Source organism: Tribolium castaneum, chromosome 3 (genome assembly GCF_031307605.1).
Source record: "Tribolium castaneum strain GA2 chromosome 3, icTriCast1.1, whole genome shotgun sequence".
NCBI lineage: Eukaryota > Metazoa > Arthropoda > Insecta > Coleoptera > Tenebrionidae > Tribolium > Tribolium castaneum.
Window position 1 is genome coordinate 2,023,178 of NC_087396.1, and position 19,000 is coordinate 2,042,177.

Genomic DNA, 19,000 nt, shown 5'->3' on the forward strand with positions numbered 1-19,000 from the left:
AAAAGACATAAAAGTCACTAAATGTTTCAGAGTTGTCTTTAGTTGTCATATTAATAACAATAACATTAATAATAATAATACTAATAGTACTAAATTTGCTTATATGCAAACGCTTAATTAAGGTAACAGTGTTTTGGTTTCTTGCTTATATCTCGAAAACAGTTACTCCTATCAATTTTTATTTTTTTACTAAAATTCAAGCTGATAAAATTTCCTACAAAATAGTTATTTGCATTTTTCATGTAGGACTAACCATAAGCGAGATATAAGTTTGAAAATAATTAATATTTAAAAAAAAACTGCTTTAACAGAAAATGTCTTGTGATTTAAAATACACTTAATTTATTAGGTCCAATACTTTATTAGAAGAAAAAGAGGGTGACATATAAGTCACTGAAGTCTTCAGAGTCGATTTTAAATGCTGCATTTTCGTCTTCGTCTCAAACATTGAAAACTGAATTACATTTTTGTTCTGAAACGGTAACAGTTTTCACTTTGGTTTTTTGCTTATATCTCGAAAACAATTACTCCTATCAGTTTTAATTTTTTTTTTAAATAAAGCTGATAAAATTTCCTACAAAATAATTATTTGCATTTTTCTTGTAGGACCAACCATAAGCGAGTTATAAAGTTGGATATAAATAATATTTAACAAAAACTTGCTTAAAAATTAAATGTTTGAAATACTGAAATTAAACTAAATTAATTGTGTCTAACACTTTAGTAGTGTTAAATATTATTTATATCCAACTCTATAACTCGCTTATGGTTGGTCCTACAAGAAAAATGCAAATAACTATTTTGTAGAATATTTTATCAGCATTAAATTTGAAAGAAAGACAAAAATTTATAGGAGTAACTGTTTTCGAGATATAAGCAAGAAACCAAAAAACTGTTACCTTAATAAAGCGCTTGCATATAAGCAGATTTAGTACTATTAGTATTATTATTATTAATGTTGTTGTTATTAATATGACGACTAAAAACGATTCTGAAGACTTTGGTAACTTTTATGTCTTTTTCTTTTTTCTCTACTAAAGTGTTAGACACAATTAATTTAGTTTAATTTCAGTATTTCAAACATTTAATTTTTAAGCAAGTTTTTGTTAAATGTTATTTATATCCAACTTTATAACTCGCTGATGGTTGGTCCTACAAGAAAAATGCAAATAACTATTTTGTAGAATATTTTATCAGCTTTAATTTTGAAAGAAAGACAAAAATTCATAGGAGTAACTGTTTTCGAGATATAAGCAAGAAACCAAAAAACTGTTACCTTAATAAAGCGCTTGCATAGAAGCAGATTTAGTACTATTAGTATTATTATTATTAATGTTATTGTTATTAATATGACGACTAAAAACGATTCTGAAGACTTTGGTGACTTTTATGTCTTTTTCTTTTTTCTCAACTAAAGTGTTAGACACAATTAATTTAGTTTAATTTCAGTATTTCAAACATTTTATTTTTAAGCAAGTTTTTGTTAAATATTATTTATATCCAACTCTATAACTCGCTTATGGTTGGTCGTACAAGAAAAATGCAAATAACTATTTTGTAGGAAATTTTATCAGCTTTAATTTTGAAAGAAAGATAAAAATTGATAGGAGTAACTGTTTTCGAGATATAAGCAAAAAACCAATAAGAAAACTGTGACTGTTACTGAACAAAAATGTAATTCGCTTTTCAATGTTTGAGACGAAGACGAAACTGCAGCATTTAAAAACGACTCTGAAGACTTCAGTGACTTTTATGTCACTTCCTTTTTCTTCTAATAAAGTATTGGACCCAATAAATTAAGTGTATTTTAAATCACAAGACATTTTCTGTTAAAGCACTTTTTTTTAAATATTAATTATTTTCAATCATATATCTCGCTTATGGTTAGTCCTACATGAAAAATGCAAATAACTATTTTGTAGGAAATTTTATCAGCTTAAATTTTAGTAAAAAGATAAAAATTGATAGGAGTAACTGTTTTCGAGATATAAGCAAGAAACCAAAACACTGTTACCTTAATTAAGCGTTTGCATATAAGCAAATTTAGAACTATTAGTATTATTATTATTAATGTTATTGTTATTAATATGACAACTAAAGACAACTCTGAAACCTTTAGTGACTTATATGTCTTTTCGTTTTTTCTCTACTAAAGTGTTAGAAACAGTAAAATTAGTTTAATTTCAGTTTTTCAAACACTTTATTTTAAAGCAAATTTTTGTTAAATATTATTTATATCCAACTCTATAACTCGCTTATGGTTGGTCCTACAAGAAAAATGCAAATAACTATTTTGTAGAATATTTTATCAGCTTTAATTTTGAAAGAAAGACAAAAATTCATAGGAGTAACTGTTTTCGAGATATAAGCAAGAAACCAAAAAACTGTTACCTTAATAAAGCGCTTGCATATAAGCAGATTTAGTACTATTAGTATTATTATTATTAATGTTATTGTTATTAATATGACGACTAAAAACAATTTTGAAGACTTTGGTGACTTTTATGTCTTTTTCTTTTTTCTCTACTAAAGTGTTAGACACAATTAATTTAGTTTAATTTCAGTATTTCAAACATTTTATTTTTAAGCAAGTTTTTGTTAAATATTATTTATATCCAACTTTATAACTCGCTTATGGTTGGTCCTACAAGAAAAATGCAAATAACTATTTTGTAGGAAATGTTATCAGCTTTAATTTTGAAAAAAAGATAAAAATTGATAGGAGTAACTGTTTTCGAGATATAAGCAAAAAACCAAAGTAAAAACTGTTACCGTTTCAGAACAAAAATGTAATTCAGTTTTCAATGTTTGAGACGAAGACGAAAATGCAGCATTTAAAATCGACTCTGAAGACTTCAGTGACTTATATGTCACCCCTTTTTTTTTTAATAAAGTATTGGACCTAATAAATTAAGTGTATTTTAAATCACAAGACATTTTCTGTTAAAGCACTTCTTTTTTAAATATTAATTATTTTCAATCTTATATCTCGCTTATGGTTAGTCCTACATAAAAAATGCAAATAACTATTTTGTAGGAAATTTTATCAGCTTAAATTTTAGTTAAAAAATAAAAATTGATAGGAGTAACTGTTTTCGAGATATGAGCAAGAAACCAAAACACTGTTACCTTAATTAAGCGTTTGCATATAAGCAAATTTAGTACTATTAGTATTATTATTATTAATGTTATTGTTATTAATATGACGATTAAAGACAACTTTGAAACCTTTAGTGACTTTTATGTCTTCTTCTTTTTCCTCTACTAAAGTGTTAGACACAATTAAATTAGTTTAATTTCAGTTTTTCAAACATTTTATTTTAAAGCAAATTTTTGTTAAATATTATTTATATCCAACTCTATAACTCGCTTATGGTTGGTCCTACAAGAAAAATGCAAATAACTATTTTGTAGGAAATTTTATCAGCTTGAATTTTGGTAAAAAGATAAAAATTGATAGGAGTAACTGTTTTCGAGATATAAGCAAGAAACCAAAACACTGTTACCTTAATTAAGCGTTTGCATATAAGCAAATTTAGTACTATTAGTATTATTATTATTAATGTTATTGTTATTAATATGACAACTAAAGACAACTCTGAAACCTTTAGTGACTTTTATGTCTTTTCCTTTTTCCTCTACTAAAGTGTTAGACACAATTAAATTAGTTTAATTTCAGTTTTTCAAACATTGTATTTTAAAGCAAATTTTTGTTAAATATTATTTATATCCAACTCTATAACTCGCTTATGGTTGGTCCTACAAGAAAAATGCAAATAACTATTTTGTAGGAAATTTTATCAGCTTGAATTTTGGTAAAAAGATAAAAATTGATAGGAGTAACTGTTTTCGAGATATGAGCAAGAAACCAAAACACTGTTACCTTAATTAAGCGTTTGCATATAAGCAGATTTAGTACTATTAGTATTATTATTATTAATGTTATTGTTATTAATATGACGACTAAAAACGATTTTGAAGACTTTGGTGACTTTTATGTCTTTTTCTTTTTTCTCTACTAAAGTGTTAGACACAATTAATTTAGTTTAATTTCAGTATTTTAAACATTTTATTTTTAAGCAAGTTTTTGTTAAATATTATTTATATCCAACTTTATAACTCGCTTATGGTTGGTCCTACAAGAAAAATGCAAATAACTATTTTGTAGGAAATGTTATCAGCTTTAATTTTGAAAGAAAGATAAAAATTGATAGGAGTAACTGTTTTCGAGATATAAGCAAAAAACCAAAGTAAAAACTGTTACCGTTTCAGAACAAAAATATAATTCAGTTTTCAATGTTTGAGACGAAGACGAAAATGCAGCATTTAAAATCGACTCTGAAGACTTCAGTGACTTATATGTCACCTCCTTTTTTTCTAATAAAGTATTGGACCTAATAAATTAAGTGTATTTTAAATCACAAGACATTTTCTGTTAAAGCACTTCTTTTTTAAATATTAATTATTTTCAATCTTATATCTCGCTTATGGTTAGTCCTACATAAAAAATGCAAATAATTATTTTGTAGGAAATTTTATCAGCTTGAATTTTAGTAAAAAGATAAAAATTGATAGGAGTAACTGTTTTCGAGATATGAGCAAGAAACCAAAACACTGTTACCTTAATTAAGCGTTTGCATATAAGCAAATTTAGTACTATTAGTATTATTATTATTAATGTTATTGTTATTAATATGACGATTAAAGACAACTTTGAAACCTTTAGTGATTTTTATGTCTTCTTCTTTTTCCTCTACTAAAGTGTTAGACACAATTAAATTAGTTTAATTTCAGTTTTTCAAACATTTTATTTTAAAGCAAATTTTTGTTAAATATTATTTATATCCAACTCTATAGCTCGCTTATGGTTGGTCCTACAAGAAAAATGCAAATAACTATTTTGTAGGAAATTTTATCAGCTTTAATTTTGAAAAAAAGATAAAAATTTATAGGAGTAAGTGTTTTCGAGATATAAGCAAGAAACCAAAAAACTGTTACCTTAATAAAGCGCTTGCATATAAGCAGATTTAGTACTATTAGTATTATTATTATTAATGTTATTGTTATTAATATGACGACTAAAAACGATTCTGAAGACTTTGGTGACTTTTATGTCTTTTTCTTTTTTCTCTACTAAAGTGTTAGACTCAATTAATTTAGTTTAATTTCGGTTTTTCAAACATTTTATTTAAAGCAAATTTTTGTTAAATATTATTTTTATCCAACTCTATAACTCGCTTATGGTTGGTCCTACAAGAAAAATGCAAACAACTATTTTGTAGGAAGCTTTATCAGCTTTAATTTTAAAAGAAAGATAAAAATTGATAGGAGTAACTGTTTTCGAGATATAAGCAAAAAACCAATAAGAAAACTGTAACAGTTACTGAACAAAAATGTAATTCAGTTTTCAATGTTTGAGACGAAGACGAAAATGCAGCATTTACAAACGACTCTAAAGACTTCAGTGACCTTTCTGTCACCTCTTTTTTCTTCTAATAAAGTATTGGACCCAATAAATTAAGTGTATTTTAAATCACAAGACATTTTCTGTTGAAGCACTTTTTTTTAAATTTTAATTATTTTCAATCTTATATCTCGCTTATGGTTAGTCCTACACAAAAAATGCAGTTAACTATTTTGTAGGAAATTTTATCAGCTTGAATTTTAGTAAAAAGATAAAAATTGATAGGAGTAACTGTTTTCGAGATATGAGCAAGAAACCAAAACACTGTTACCTTAATTAAGCGTTTGCATATAAGCAAATTTAGTACTATTAGTATTATTATTATTAATATTATTGTTATTAATATGACGATTAAAGACAACTTTGAAACTTTTAGTGACTTTTATGTCTTCTTCTTTTTCCTATACTAAAGTGTTAGACACAATTAAATTAGTTTAATTTCAGTTTTTCAAACATTTTATTTTAAAGCAAATTTTTGTTAAATATTATTTATATCCAACTCTATAACTCGCTTATGGTTGGTCCTACAAGAAAAATGCAAAAAACTATTTTGTAGGAAATTTTATCAGCTTTAATTTTGAAAGAAAGATAAAAATTGATAGGAGTAACTGTTTTCGAGATATAAGCAAAAAACCAATAAGAAAACTGTGACTGTTACTGAACAAAAATGTAATTCGGTTTTCAATGTTTGAGACGAAGACGAAACTGCAGCATTTAAAAACGACTCTGAAGACTTCAGTGACTTTTATGTCACTTCCTTTTTCTTCTAATAAAGTATTGGACCCAATAAATTAAGTGTATTTTAAATCACAAGACATTTTCTGTTAAAGCATTTTTTTTTTAAATATTAATTATTTTCAATCATATATCTCGCTTATGGTTAGTCCTACATGAAAAATGCAAATAACTATTTTGTAGGAAATTTTATCAGCTTGAATTTTAGTAAAAAAATAAAAATTGATAGGAGTAACTGTTTTCGAGATATAAGCAAGAAACCAAAACACTGTTACCTTAATTAAGCGTTTGCATATAAGCAAATTTAGTACTATTAGTATTATTATTATTAATGTTATTGTTATTAATATGACAACTAAAGACAACTCTGAAACCTTTAGTGACTGTTATGTCTTTTCCTTTTTTCTCTACTAAAGTGTTAGACACAGTTAAATTAGTTTAATTTCAGTTTTTCAAACATTTTATTTTAAAGCAAATTTTTGTTAAATATTATTTATATCCAACTCTATAACTCGCTTATGGTTGGTCCTACAAGAAAAATGCAAATAACTATTTTGTAGAATATTTTATCAGCTTTAATTTTGAAAGAAAGACAAAAATTCATAGGAGTAACTGTTTTCGAGATATAAGCAAGAAACCAAAAAACTGTTACCTTAATAAAGCGCTTGCATATAAGCAGATTTAGTACTATTAGTATTATTATTATTAATGTTATTGTTATTAATATGACGACTAAAAACGATTCTGAAGACTTTGGTGACTTTTATGTCTTTTTCTTTTTTCTCTACTAAAGTGTTAAACACAATTAATTTAGTTTAATTTCAGTATTTCAAACATTTTATTTTTAAGCAAGTTTTTGTTAAATATTATTTATATCCAACTTTATAACTCGCTTATGCTTGGTCCTACAAGAAAAATGCAAATAACTATTTTGTAGGAAATGTTATCAGCTTTAATTTTGAAAGAAAGATAAAAATTGATAGGAGTAACTGTTTTTGAGATATAAGCAAAAAACCAAAGTAAAAACTGTTACCGTTTCAGAACCAAAATGTAATTCAGTTTTCAATGTTTGAGACGAAGACGAAAATGCAGCATTTAAAATCGACTCTGAAGATTTCAGTGACTTATATGTCACCCCCTTTTTTTTTTTAATAAAGTATTGGACCTAATAAATTAAGTGTATTTTAAATCACAAGACATTTTCTGTTAAAGCACTTCTTTTTTAAATATTAATTATTTTCAATCTTATATCTCGCTTATGGTTAGTCCTACATAAAAAATGCAAATAACTATTTTGTAGGAAATTTTATCAGCTTGAATTTTAGTAAAAAGATAAAAATTGATAGGAGTAACTGTTTTCGAGATATAAGCAAGAAACCAAAACACTGTTACCTTAATTAAGCGTTTGCATATAAGCAAATTTAGTACTATTAGTATTATTATAATTAATGTTATTGTTATTAATATGACAACTAAAGACAACTCTGAAACCTTTAGTGACTTTTATGTCTTTTTCTTTTTCCTCTACTAAAGTGTTAGACTCAATTAATTTAGTTTAATTTCGGTTTTTCAAACATTTTATTTTAAAGCAAATTTTTGTTAAATATTATTTATATCCAACTCTATAACTCGCTTATGGTTGGTCCTACAAAAAAATGCAAATAACTATTTTGTAGGAAATTTTATTAGCTTTAATTTTGAAAAAAAGATAAAAATTGATAGGAGTAACTGTTTTCGAGATATAAGCAAGAAACCAAAAAAATGTTACGTTAATTAAGCGTTTGCATATAAGCAAATTTAGTACTATTAGTATTATTATTATTAATGTTATTGTTATTAATATGACGACTAAAGACGACTCTGAAACATTTAGTGACTTTTGTGTCTTCTCCTTTTTCCTCTACTAAAGTGTTAGACACAATTAATTTAGTTTAATTCTGGTTTTTCAAGCATTTTATTTTAAAGCAAATTTTTGTTAAATATTATTTATATCCAACTCTATAACTTGTTTATGCTTGGTCCTACAAGAAAAATGTAAATAACTATTTTGTTGGAAATTTTATCAGCTTTAATTTTGAAAGAAAGATAAAATTTGATAGGAGTAACTGTTTTCGAGATATAAGCAAAAAAACAATAAGAAAACTGTAACTGTTACTGAACAAAAATGTAATTCAGTTTTCAATGTTTGAGACGAAGTCAAAAATGCAGCATTTAAAAACGACTCTGAAGACTTCAGTGACTTTTATGTCACCTCCTTTTTCTTCTAATAAAGTATTGGACCCAACAAATTAAGTGTATTTTAAATCACAAGACATTTTCTGTTAAAACACTTTTTTTTAATTAATAATTATTTTCAAACTTATATCTCGCTTATGGTTAGTTCTACATGAAAAATGCAAATAACTATTTTGTAGGAAATTTTATCACCTTTAATTTTGGTGAAAAAGTAAAAATTGATAGGAGTAACTGTTTTCGAGATATAGGCAAAAAACAAAAAAACTGTTACCTTAATTAAGCGCTTGCATATAAGCAAATTTAGTACTACTAGTATTGTTATTATAAATGTTATTGTTATTAATATGACGACTAAAGACAACTTTAAGACTTTAGTGACTTTTATGTCTCCTCCTTTTTCCTCTACTAAAGTGTTAGACACAATTAATTTAGTTTAATTTCGGTTTTTCAAACATTTTATTTTAAAGCAAATTTTTGTTAAATATTAAAAACTATAAAATGGCTTAGATTGCCTAAAAACACAGATCACACATGATCTTTTGCATAAAAATGAGAAAACGCTCATGTAACACACAAAATAAGCTCCATTTTTCCTTTTTAAAAGTATTATTATTATTATTACTTTTGTTACTATTACTATTATTATTATTATTATTATTATTATTATTATTATTATTATTGTTATTATTATTATTATTATTATTATTATTATTATTATTATTATTATTAAAAACTTATATTAAACAGACAGAAAACGTCGTATTCTGACACAACTTAAAACACAGATCACACATGATCTTTTGCATAGAAATGAGAAAACGCTCATATAACACAAAATAAGCTTCATTTTGGCTTAGAAAACTAAGCTTACTTTTACTACTACTATTATTTTTATTTTTATTATTATTATTATTATTACTATTATTTTTATTCTTATTATTACTATTATTATTATTATTATTATTATTATTATTATTATTATTATTATTATTATTATTAATATTATTATTATTAAAGACCGATTATAACTTTTGTATAGTAAATGTTTTTATACCAGTTTTAAAATGAGTTATTAATTTTAGACAATTTCTTGCCTAAAAACACAGATCACAGATGATCTCTTGCATAGAAATGAGAAAACGCTCAGATAACACAAAATAAGCATCATTTTTGCTTAGAAAAACTAAGCTTTAATTTAGAAAGAAATTTATTATTATAAGTATTATTATCATTATTATTATTATTATTATTATTATTATTATTATTATTATTATTATTATTATTATTATTATTATTATTATTATTATTATTATTATTATTATTATTATTATTAACTTTTGTATAGTAAATGTTTTTATACCAGTTTTAAAATGAGTTATTAATTTTATTCAATTTCTTGCCTAAAAACACAGATCACAGATGATCTCTTGCATAGAAATGAGAAAACGCTCATATAACACACAAAATAAGCATCATTTTTGCTTAGAAAAACTAAGCTTTAATTTAGAAAGAAATTCATTATTATAAGTATTATTATTATTATTATTATTATTATTATTATTATTATTATTATTATTATTATTATTATTATTATTATTATTATTATTATTATTACTATTATTATTATTATTATTATTATTATTATTACTATTATTATTATTATTATTATTATAATTATTATTATTATTAACTTTTGTATAGTAAATGTTTTTATACCAGTTTTAAAATGAGATATTAATTTTAGACAATTTCTTGCCTAAAAATACAGATCACAGATGATTTCTTGCATAGAAATGAGAAAGCGCTCATATAACACACAAAATAAGCTTCATTTTTGCTTAGAAAAACTAAGCTTTAATTTAGAAAGAAATTTATTATTATAAGTATTATTATCATTATTATTATTATTATTATTATTATTATTATTATTATTATTATTATTATTATTATTATTATTATTATTATTATTATTATTATTATTATTATTATTAACTTTTGTATAGTAAATGTTTTTATACCAGTTTTAAAATGAGTTATTAATTTTATTCAATTTCTTGCCTAAAAACACAGATCACAGATGATCTCTTGCATAGAAATGAGAAAACGCTCATATAACACACAAAATAAGCATCATTTTTGCTTAGAAAAACTAAGCTTTAATTTAAAAAGAAATTCATTATTATAAGTATTATTATCATTATTATTATTATTATTATTATTATTATTATTATTATTATTATTATTATTATTATTATTATTATTATTATTATTACTATTATTATTATTATTATTACTATTATTATTATTATTATTATTATTATTATTATTATTATTATTATTAACTTTTGTATAGTAAATGTTTTTATACCAGTTTTAAAATGAGATTAATTTTAGACAATTTCTTGCTTAAAAATACAGATCACAGATGATTTCTTGTATAGAAATGAGAAAGCGCTCATATAACACACAAAATAAGCTTCATTTTTGCTTAGAAAACTAAGCTTACTTTTATTTCTATTATTATTTTTATTATTATTATTATTATTATTATTATTATTATTATTATTATTATTATTATTATTATTATTATTAATATTATTATTATTATTATTGTTATTATTATTATTATTATTAAAAACTTATATTAAACAGACAGAAAACGTCGTATTCTGACACAAAAAAACGAATTACGTTATAGACTTGACGAGAACGGCGTATCTCGGACTCTTATAGGGTCAAAAATTATCAGTTTGGATTAAAACAAATTATTTTTGTTGACTCTCAGTCTGAATTGTTCATCAGTTCAAACAAAAACGGCTTACTTTAGACGATCTTTTGCTTTGAACATGAAAACTTACATCGAACAGACTAAAAACGTATTAATCTGGCATAAAAGAGCAATTTATGTATCACTTTGGATAAAGGCAGCTAATCCTATTCGTTTCATTGCTTAAAATAGACAAAATTGTTAATAAATCTAACAAAAACGCTGTATTCTAGCACAAAATACTAATTACATTATAGTTTCGACGAGAATAGCTTATTTGGAATGATTCTATGCTTCCAAACGAGTAAATTTTTAATAAACAGATGCCAAACATCATGTTTTGTCCTATAAAGACATTTTATATTGCAGTTTGTATTAAAACAAAATATTTTCGTTGATTCTTTGTTAGAAGCAGCAAACCTAACATTAAAGAATCTGAAAACTTTGTATTCGGACACAAACCACCGAATTTTGTTTCAGTTTAGACAAAAACGGTTGATTTTCGACAATATTTTGCTTTGAACAAGAAAGCTTATATCAAACTGACTAAAAACGTCTTATTTTAGCACAAAACAAAAGATTTGCGTTATAGTCTTAAAGCTGATTCATGCCACAGTTTGGATAAAAACCAATTATTTTTGTTAATTCATTGTTACAAACAAGAAACCTTACATCAAAGAAACTGAAAACCCCTTATTTAGGCACAGAAATTCGAATTACGTTTCAGTCTGGACAAAAACTGCTTATTTTAGACGATCCTTTGTTTTGAACACGAAAACTTACATTAAAAAGATTAAAAACGTCTTATTCTGGCTGAAAACTGCAAATTATATATTACTCTAGATAAAAGCAATTTATCCTGATTACTCCTTTACTTAGAATAGAGTAAACTTGTATAAAACTTAATGAAAACTTTAAATTTCGTCTCAAAGAAATAATTTACGTTATAGTTTTGACCAGCACTGTTTATTTCAAACGAAATTATGATTCGAAACTAATGAACTTTTATGGGGCAGATGCAAAACCACATATTACCATATAAAGCGTTGTTTTAAAGCAAAGTATTACCTTTTGCAACAAGAAATTTCACTTCAAAGAAACTGAAAACTTCGTATCCATACATAAATATTTAATTACGTATCAGTTTAGGCAAATACAGCTTATTTTAAACGATTCCTTGCTATAAACAAGAAAAATTTTATCAAGCATATTGAAAACGTCTTATTCTCGAAAATAAGAGCAAATTATGTATCAGTTTTAACAAAAGCGGATTACTCTGTTTGATTCTATGCTTAGAGTAGAGTAAACTACTATAAAACGTAATGAAAACTCTATATTCAAGCTCAAAAGAACAAATTACGTTATAGTTTTGACAAAAAAAAATATTTCGGACGATTACATACTTCGAAGTAAGCAAACTTTAATTGAACATGTGCAAAAGCTAATACTTTGCTTTAAAATAATGATTTATGTGGTAATATGGTATTTTGCATCTGTCCTATAAAAGTTTACCCGTTTCGCTCCATTGAATCATTAGAAATAAATTATTTTGACACAACAACAACACAAATAATTTGTTTTTGTTTAAACTGTAACATAAGTCGCTTTTATAAAACGAACTAAGACGTTTGGCATCTGCTTAGTGAAAGTTTTCTCGTTTGGGGGCATAAAATCGTTTGAAATTAACAGTTCTGGTCAAAACTATTACGTAAATTATTTCTTTGTATCACTTTAAAGATTTGCGTTATAGTCTTGACGAGAACTGTTAATTTCAAACGATTCTATGCTTTGAAACCAGTATACTTTCACTGAACAGAGGCAAAACGTCTGATTTCGCCTTTAAAAAACGATTTATGTCACAGTTTGGATTAAAACCAATGATTTTCGTTTATTCATTGTTACAAACAAGAAACCTTACATCAAAGAAACTGAAAACCTCTTATTCAGGCCCAGAAAATCAAATTACGTTTCAGTCTGGACACAAATTGCTTATTTTAGACGATTCTTTCTTTTGAACACGAAAACTTACATTAAAAAGATTAAAAACGTCTTATTCTGGCTCAAAACTGCAAATTATGTATTACTTTGGATAAAAGCAGTTTATCCTGATTACTCCTTTGCTTAGAATAGAGCAAACTTGTATAAAACTTAATGAAAACTTTAAATTTCGTCTCAAAGAAATAATTTACGTTATAGTTTTGACCAGAACTGTTAATTTCAAACGATTTTATGCCCCCAAACGAGAAAACTTTCACTAAACAGATGCCAAACGTCTTAGTTCGTTTTATAAAAACGACATGTTACAGTTTAAACAAAAAAATTATTTTCGTTGTTGTGTCAAAATAATTTATTTCGAATGATTCAATGGAGCGAAACGAGTAAACTTTTATAGGACAGATGCAAAATACCATATTACCACATAAATCGTTATTTTAAAGCAAAGTATTAGCTTTTGCACTTGTTCAATTAAAGTTTGCTTACTTCGAAATATGTAGTCGTCCGAAATAATTTTTTTTTGTCAAAACTATAACGTAATTTGTTCTTTTGAGCTTGAATATGGAGTTTTCATTACGTTTTATAGTAGTTTACTCTACTCTAAGCATAGAATCAAACAGAGTAATCCGCTTTTGTTAAAACTGATACATAATTTGCTCTTATTTTCGAGAATAAGACATTTTCAATATGTTTGATAAAATTTTTCTTGTTTATAGCAAGGAATCGTTTAAAATAAGCTGTATTTGCCTAAACTGATACGTAATTCGATATTTGTGCATGGATACGATGTTTTCAGTTTCTTTGACGTGAAATTTCTTGTTGCAAAAGGTAATAATTTGCTTTAAAACAACGCTTTATATTGTAATATGTGGTTTTGCATCTGCCCCATAAAAGTTCATTAGTTTCGAATCATAAAATCGTTTGAAATAAACAGTGCTGGTCAAAACTATAACGTAAATTATTTCTTTGAGACGAAATTTAAAGTTTTTATTAAGTTTTATACAAGTTTACTCTATTCTAAGTAAAGGAGTAATCAGGATAAATTGCTTTTATCTAGAGTAATATATAATTTGCAGTTTTCAGCCAGAATAAGACGTTTTTAATCTTTTTAATGTAAGTTTTTGTATTCAAAACAAAGGATCGTCTAAAGTAAGCAGTTTTTGTTCAGACTGAAACGTAATTCGAATTTCTGTACCTGAATAAGGGGTTTTCAGTTACTTTGATGTAAGGTTTCATGTTTGTAACAATGAATTAACGAAAATAATTGGTTTTTATCCAAACTGTGGCATGAATCGTTTTTAAAAGGCGAAATAAGATGTTTTTCCTCTGTACAGTGAAAGTTTACTCGTTTCAAAGCATAGAACCGTTTGAAATTAACAGCTCTCGTTAAGACTATAACGCAAATCTTTTGTTTTGTGCTAAAATAAGACGTTTTTAGTCAGTTTGATATAAGCTTTCTTGTTCAAAGCAAAATATTGTCGAAAATCAACCGTTTTTGTCTAAACTGAAACAAAATTCGGTGGTTTGTGTCCGAATACAAAGTTTTCAGATTCTTTAATGTTAGGTTTGCTGCTTCTAACAAAGAATCAACGAAAATATTTTGTTTTAATACAAACTGCAATATAAAATGTCTTTATAGGACAAAACATGATGTTTGGCATCTGTTTATTAAAAATTTACTCGTTTGGAAGCATAGAATCATTCCAAATAAGCTATTCTCGTCGAAACTATAATGTAATTAGTATTTTGTGCTAGAATACAGCGTTTTTGTTAGATTTATTAACAATTTTGTCTATTTTAAGCAATGAAACGAATAGGATTAGCTGCCTTTATCCAAAGTGATACATAAATTGCTCTTTTATGCCAGATTAATACGTTTTTAGTCTGTTCGATGTAAGTTTTCTTGTTCAAAGCAAAAGATCGTCTAAAGTAAGCCGTTTTTGTTTGAACTGATGAACAATTCAGACTGAGAGTCAACAAAAATAATTTGTTTTAATCCAAACTGATAATTTTTGACCCTATAAGAGTCCTATAAGGGTCCGAGATACGCCGTTCTCGTCAAGTCTATAACGTAATTCGTTTTTTTGTGTCAGAATACGACGTTTTCTGTCTGTTTAATATAAGTTTTTAATAATAATAATAATAATAACAATAATAATAATAATAATAATAATAATAACAATAATAATAATAATAATAATAATAATAATAATAATAATAATAATAATAATAATAATAATAATAATAATAATAATAATAATAATAATAATAATAATAATAAAAATAATAATAGAAATAAAAGTAAGCTTAGTTTTCTAAGCAAAAATGAAGCTTATTTTGTGTGTTATATGAGCGCTTTCTCATTTCTATGCAAGAAATCATCTGTGATCTGTATTTTTAGGCAAGAAATTGTCTAAAATTAATAACTCATTTTAAAACTGGTATAAAAACATTTACTATACAAAAGTTAATAATAATAATAATAATAATAATAATAACAATAATAATAATAATAATAATAATAATAGTAATAATAATAATAATAATAATAGTAATAATAATAATAATAATAATAATAATAATAATAATAATAATGATAATAATACTTATAATAATGAATTTCTTTCTAAATTAAAGCTTAGTTTTTCTAAGCAAAAATGATGCTTATTTTGTGTTATATGAGCGTTTTCTCATTTCTATGCAAGAGATCATCTGTGATCTGTGTTTTTAGGCAAGAAATTGAATAAAATTAATAACTCATTTTAAAACTGGTATAAAAACATTTACTATACAAAAGTTAATAATAATAATAATAATAATAATAATAATAATAATAATAATAATAATAATAATAATAATAATAATAATAATAATAGTAATAAAAGAAACAATAATAATAATAATAATAATAATAATAATAATAATGATAATAATACTTATAATAATAAATTTCTTTCTAAATTAAAGCTTAGTTTTTCTAAGCAAAAATGATGCTTATTTTGTGTTATCTGAGCGTTTTCTCATTTCTATGCAAGAGATCATCTGTGATCTGTGTTTTTAGGCAAGAAATTGTCTAAAATTAATAACTCATTTTAAAACTGGTATAAAAACATTTACTATACAAAAGTTAAAATCGGTCTTTAATAATAATAATATTAATAATAATAATAATAATAATAATAATAATAATAATAATAATAATAATAATAATAATAATAATAATAGTAATAATAATAATAAAAATAATAGTAATAATAATAATAATAATAAAAATAAAAATAATAGTAGTAGTAAAAGTAAGCTTAGTTTTCTAAGCCAAAATGAAGCTTATTTTGTGTTATATGAGCGTTTTCTCATTTCTATGCAAAAGATCATGTGTGATCTGTGTTTTAAGTTGTGTCAGAATACGACGTTTTCTGTCTGTTTAATATAAGTTTTTAATAATAATAATAATAATAATAATAACAATAATAATAATAATAATAATAATAATAATAATAATAATAATAATAATAATAATAGTAATAGTAACAAAAGTAATAATAATAATAATACTTTTAAAAAGGAAAAATGGAGCTTATTTTGTGTGTTACATGAGCGTTTTCTCATTTTTATGCAAAAGATCATGTGTGATCTGTGTTTTTAGACAATCTAAGCCATTTTATAGTTTTTAATATTTAACAAAAATTTGCTTTAAAATAAAATGTTTGAAAAACCGAAATTAAACTAAATTAATTGTGTCTAACACTTTAGTAGAGGAAAAAGGAGGAGACATAAAAGTCACTAAAGTCTTAAAGTTGTCTTTAGTCGTCATATTAATAACAATAACATTTATAATAACAATACTAATAGTACTAAATTTGCTTATATGCAAGCGCTTAATTAAGGTAACAGTTTTTTTGTTTTTTGTCTATATCTCGAAAACAGTTACTCCTATCAATTTTTACTTTTTCACCAAAATTAAAGGTGATAAAATTTCCTACAAAATAGTTATTTGCATTTTTCATGTAGAACTAACCATAAGCGAGATATAAGTTTGAAAATAATTATTAATTAAAAAAAAGTGTTTTAACAGAAAATGTCTTGTGATTTAAAATACACTTAATTTGTTGGGTCCAATACTTTATTAGAAGAAAAAGGAGGTGACATAAAAGTCACTGAAGTCTTCAGAGTCGTTTTTAAATGGTGCATTTTTGACTTCGTCTCAAACATTAAAAACTGAATTACATTTTTGTTCAGTAACAGTTACAGTTTTCTTATTGGTTTTTTGCTTATATCTCGAAAACAGTTACTTCTATCAAATTTTATCTTTCTTTCAAAATTAAAGCTGATAAAATTTCCAACAAAATAGTTATTTACATTTTTTTGTAGGACCAAGCATAAACGAGTTATAGAGTTGGATATAAATAATATTTAACAAAAATTTGCTTAAAAATAAAATGCTTGAAAAACCGGAATTAAACTAAATTAATTGTGTCTAACACTTTAGTAGAGGAAAAAGGAGAAGACATAAAAGTCACTAAATGTTTCAGAGTCGTCTTTAGTCGTCATATTAATAACAATAACTTTAATAATAATAATACTAATAGTACTAAATTTGCTTATATGCAAACCCTTAATTAACGTAACATTTTTTTGGTTTCTTTCTTATATCTCGAAAACAGTTACTCCTATCAATTTTTATCTTTTTTTCAAAATTAAAGCTAATAAAATTTCCTACAAAATAGTTATTTGCATTTTTTTGTAGGACCAACCATAAGCGAGTTATAGAGTTGGATATAAATAATATTTAACAAAAATTTGCTTTAAAATAAAATGTTTGAAAAACCGAAATTAAACTAAATTAATTGAGTCTAACACTTTAGTAGAGGAAAAAGAAAAAAACATAAAAGTCACTAAAGGTTTCAGAGTTGTCTTTAGTTGTCATATTAATAACAATAACATTAATAATAATAATACTAATAGTACTAAATTTGCTTATATGCAAACGCTTAATTAAGGTAACAGTGTTTTGGTTTCTTGCTTATGTCTCGAAAACAGTTACTCCTATCAATTTTTATCTTTTTACTAAAATTCAAGCTGATAAAATTTCCTACAAAATAGTTATTTGCATTTTTCATGTAGGACTAACCATAAGCGAGATATATGATTGAAAATAATTAATATTTAAAAAAAAAGTGCTTTAACAGAAAATGTCTTGTGATTTAAAATACACTTAATTTATTGGGTCCAATACTTTATTAGAAGAAAAAGGAAGTGACATAAAAGTCACTGAAGTCTTCAAAGTCGTTTTTAAATGCTGCAGTTTCGTCTTCGTCTCAAACATTGAAAACCGAATTACATTTTTGTTCAGTAACAGTCACAGTTTTCTTATTGGTTTTTTGCTTATATCTCGAAAACAGTTACTCCTATCAATTTTTATCTTTCTTTCAAAATTAAAGCTGATAAAATTTTCTACAAAATAGTTATTTGCATTTTTCTTGTAGGACCAACCATAAGCGAGTTATAGAGTTGGATATAAATAATATTTAACAAAAATTTGCTTTAAAATAAAATGTTTGAAAAACTGAAATTAAACTAATTTAATTGTGTCTAACACTTTAGTAGAGGAAAAAGAAGAAGACATAAAAGTCACTAAAGGTTTCAAAGTTGTCTTTAATCGTCATATTAATAACAATAACATTAATAATAATAATACTAATAGTACTAAATTTGCTTATATGCAAACGCTTAATTAAGGTAACAGTGTTTTGGTTTCTTGCTCATATCTCGAAAACAGTTACTCCTATCAATTTTTATCTTTT